Source organism: Lycium ferocissimum, chromosome 1, assembly GCF_029784015.1.
Source record: "Lycium ferocissimum isolate CSIRO_LF1 chromosome 1, AGI_CSIRO_Lferr_CH_V1, whole genome shotgun sequence".
Lineage (NCBI taxonomy): Eukaryota > Viridiplantae > Streptophyta > Magnoliopsida > Solanales > Solanaceae > Lycium > Lycium ferocissimum.
In genome coordinates, this window is record NC_081342.1 from 14,638,136 (window position 1) to 14,642,934 (window position 4,799).

General features: G+C 36.6%; 1 long non-coding RNA gene across 1 annotated transcript; it reads left to right on the top strand.

Annotated features, from left to right (window-relative positions):
- The first annotated feature begins 673 nt into the window (after positions 1-673).
- On the top strand, positions 674-4,317 carry LOC132068965 (uncharacterized). The gene is made up of 3 exons (XR_009417566.1): positions 674-1,603; positions 2,709-2,783; positions 4,069-4,317. It is a non-coding gene; the product is annotated as an uncharacterized LOC132068965 (long non-coding RNA).
- The last annotated feature ends 482 nt before the right edge of the window (positions 4,318-4,799 follow it).

A 4,799-nucleotide genomic window follows, 5' to 3' on the forward strand; every position in this document is an offset into this window, starting at 1 on the left:
GAGGGGTATATCTTATCTAAATCGCAAAGTTGAGGGGTATATTTGCACCTTTGCCTCCAAACTTTGACGGAAATGAATTCATCCGAACTTTTGGGGACGTGGCTCCTCTCTAGTAGAGGTTGCCTCCATTTCGTCCAGTTTGCAGTCGGATGATAGACACCTGTCCTTTATTAATTCCTATGGACCAGATTTATTGTTTTCTTAAATGCAAAAGAACTAAAATAATTAAGAGACGCACACAGACTTTTCACTTTTCTTTATTTCTCTTTTCGATCCATGAATCAGTGTCATAATCATTCTAACTCTTATTTTAATTGGTCAGTTTGCTAAATGGATGAATGAAACTGGTTAAAAAGGATCTGATATAGCTATGCTTAAAGAAAGAGAAATAGATTATAATTTTAAGCACACAAATCATTTATCAGATTTGTGTGTGACAGATCTAAACAAACTCCATTGAAGGAGCAAGGAATGAAGAGCAAAGATGGAGAAATGAGAGTAATATTTTGTGAACTGAATTGATTGCTCCGCTAATTACAAATGAGCCACATATATACAAGGTGTACTGTGTATCGCTGTCGTGAGCTGTATGCTCTACTTAGCAACTAACTAACCGACTATCTCAACTAATGTAATGACCCATTTGATCGTTTAGCACTTTTAGGCCTAATATCCCTAAAACACCCTTTTCGTGGTCTAATCTTGCTGTCTATAGCTTGCGATAACGGGTGATTCGGTTATTTAATTGACGAGTAAATTTTAGAACATATGTATTTAATGTGTGAGAATAGTTTATTCATAGGAATATTATTTGCACACATATAAGGCGTAAGTGGGCAAATATGGTATTTGACGGAGTGGATAATTTTTAAATAAAACAAAATGGTTGAGTAAAAAGATTATTTTGGATAATGATTTTAGTGTGGGTGCACCGTTGCTTTGGTGGCTAGCAAAAGATTAGAGACAAGTCATATCTTTCATGGTCCTTCAAATTCATTGGTAAGAGGATTATTGAGTAGAGGAATGTGGATTCAGGTGTTTGCTTTTCCAGAGAAGGCAAAGGAAGTTGTTTAAATATTTAGTAGTACTAAGAGTGGAGGAATAAACAATTAAAAAAAAAAAAAAAAAAAAAGGAGTAGCACCATTTAAATAAAAATGAGACAACTTTTGACTAGGATCATTATTAGTCTTGTGTGGAACCTTGGGGGAAACTAATTATGTTTCACATGTGCGGTCCCCAGTACCCATTAATAGAAAATATACACATATATCTCACTTTGGCTGAAGCAAAGAGTTGAGAAGGAAATATGCTGCAACTTCCTTTTCCAAACATTCTAACCTCGGCCACACTAGAAAATAGGCAGTGACTTTATTTCAATTTTCTTTCTCTTGAGCAGCAAATGAAAAAGAAGTGAGCAGCAACGTACTACTCCATAAACATTAGGCTCAGTACTTAAAAGATTAAGCAAGCAGCAACGTTATATAATCTTATGACGGGTTTCGCTCACCGCTTCGATCTCGTCGTTTGTTTTGTCGTGTTGTTGAGTTCGGGCTTTCTTCGAAGTGACGTAAGGTGGAAGAAGAATATTTCTTGGCACATAAGGTAAGAATCCTCCTCTCCTAAATATATTCAAATTCATCTAGGTCATTGCTAAATTGTGGGAATTGATGAAAATATGAAAGAAGAAAGGTTAAGTAGTAAATGTTAGGGAGACAAATTACAATATACTGTACATGATATAACATTAAAATGATATTACTAACAATGATGACAAAAAGAGATACATACAAAAGAAATAGGCATTGTGATAAATGGAAGTATGATAGACTACAATAAGAATCTGAATGCAAGGCGTAATAAATAACTGAATACATAAAGAAATAATCAAGATAAAATCGAATAGGACATAAGTAGGTAAAATCAATAATGACATGAACAGCTAACACATATTTATTTGTCATTTGAAAATTATGTTAATATTCATAATGTGCATGATAATAGTTGTAACATAGGGCAAGTATACACCGATTACTATGTAGTAAGAATGACATAATAGAACAAACAAATAGTACTTTATCAATATACAAGAGTGGAAAGTTAAAACAATATATCTGTATAATTGTGATCTAGAAACAAAATACAATGATGTACACGAAACAGTTGAATCAATGACAGAAGTAAAGTGAATATACCAACTATAGAAATGGGTGATGGTTGGAAATTGTAGTAAATGAGCTTAACACGGTGAACACATAATAATGCAGCATAATAGTAGTGGAGGATAAAATTATGTTAATATTATAGTTGAGTTATATAACACACGAGTTATAAATAGAAATATACACAAACACATGGTGGCGATGAAAATAAAAATAAGGCAATTGGTATTGTAGTATTAGACGCATATAACGGATATTGATTGCGGTGTTATAGGTGGTATTGTAGTATTAGACATACATAAGGTTGTTGATGTTGTTGTTGTGATTTGGAATTAATTTGGAGTTCGCATGGGGTGAATTATTTAGAGGAGATGCGCCGAATTATATGATCCTTAGATAATGGGTGAAATTATTTTTCAATAAAATTTCAAATATGCCTTTGTGGGCCCAAGGCCACTTTTTGGAGTGCGTTTTTGGATTTCGAATATAGGTATAACAATATGGGCGCTATTAGATTCGTATTCTAATGTAGATTATATATTTGATAGACCTTGTCCGTTCGGAAGCACTTCAGAAGGAAAAAGCTTTGGCGTGAAAGTTAGTGACACCTGTTCGGCATTGAGGTAGGTTACGGCTTACTTTATGTCTAGACTCTAGGTTAGCAAAACGTATGTAAATAGTAGTGATTGACGGGAAAGCATGATAGGTTTTCGAGCATGGTGTGGAGGTAAATTCCATCTAGATTGATATTATCGGTTATTACGTTGGCTTGTTGCTATTATTGTGATACTTGTTATAAGGGTTCGTCGCCACTTATTGCGATATTGTTATGTGAGTCGTCACCTTTGTATCGTGATGTCATGCACTTGATATAATTTCTCTCTCTTTTTTTATCTCATTGGTCATATGGAAGAGGAAGGTTATTACTGAGAAATTAACTATTGAATTACACTTCCTAGTATGAATCTATGGAACCTATGACTGCGGTGATTATTGAGGTTGATTTCATGCGAGGCATGCATCCCATATTATATGTGCTATGTGATGTAATTATCACCTAGTTGTATCTTTATCACATACTAGCTCACTCACCTTATGAAAGGGAAGGGTAATATTGATTATTGAGCCATGGACAATAATATGACTTGTACTTGTTATTTGCATATTGGTAATATAGTTGAGATTGATATCATGCATGACATGCTTGCATATTACTTTTATGTTGTCCTAATGGTGAGGAGAGTGATTGAGAGACTCCGAGGTATTTGCCGGAGATTGAGTGAGATTGAGACTCCGTGCCGAGAGAGAGTGACGAGAGAGACTCGCCGGAGATTGAGAGTGACGAGAGAGACTCTCGAGGGTCTTTGCTTGGGAGATTGAGAGTAATTGATAGCCTCCGAGGTTTCTGCCGGAGAGCACGAGTGGTACATGGACTTCGCGGGTCCCCCATGGGTCATGACTATGAGGCATTGCCATAGCATGTGTGTACGAGAGTGGAGTGTGAGAGGTGACTACTGCATTGCATAACATTTACATAGCACGACATTGCATTGCATAGCACTCCATTTGAATTGCCATTCATGTCATTGCATGGCACATTCTCTGATTGATTCTTGATTTGTGAATTATTGAGTTGTTGTTTGTGAGTATTTATTTTAAAGGCTTGATGGACTCGAGGTTTATATAATTCTCCCTAGGCTTATAACCTGAGATATTGAAATCCCTTGTGACTATCGTTACTGCAAGACTTTCTCATGTGCTAGATGTGTGACTGTGTTTGATTACTTATCTGCTTATTTGTTAGTTGCTTCTTGTTTACATGCGTGAACTAACCATTGTCGGCCTATGATACCTACGAGCCTTGTGTTGTGCTCATACTACTCTTGCTACACTCCTTCTGGAGTGTAGAGTTATTTTCAGGTGATGTTCGGAGTCTCACGACCGTCTCGAGGCATTCGTCAAAAGCGTTTGGGTGAGCTATTTGAGATATTGCAACCCAGAGTCTCTCCTTAGATTTCTGTTGTTCTCTATCCTTAAACAGAAGTCGTATCTAGTTTGAGTCTATTATCTACTTCAAATTGTAAACTTCTTAGAAGCTCTTGTATGAGTCTAGACCAGATTTTGAGAATTTCTTATAATAAAATTATTTATTCCGCATGTTGTATCAAATTAAGATAGTTACCTGAAGGGTTCGCCCACCAGGGAGGGTTAGTGTGGGTGCCCGCATGATCCATGATTTGGGTCGTGACAACTAAATATCCAAGCTAATGACTAGACTAACAGCTAAGCTAATCCACTAAACTAGTACACTATGCAAGCAGTAAAGTACAAGTAACTAAGCTAGTACAAGTAAGTAGATACTCAAATAGATACTCTCAATACCCCCCTCAAGTTGGAGGTGAGGATTGTACTGACAACTTGTCCAAGACTGCAGTGTGTTTGACTTCAGTGAGGGACTTAGTTAAGATGTCAGCTAGTTGATCTGCAGTGGAAATGTGGTGAAGGGAAATGAGCCCTTCTTGTAGCTTGTCCCTGACAAAGTGACAGTCGACTTCTATATGCTTGGTGTGCTCATGGAATACAGGATTCCTTCTGATGTGAAGTGCGGTATTTGAGCTCACAGTAAACGACGATGGGTG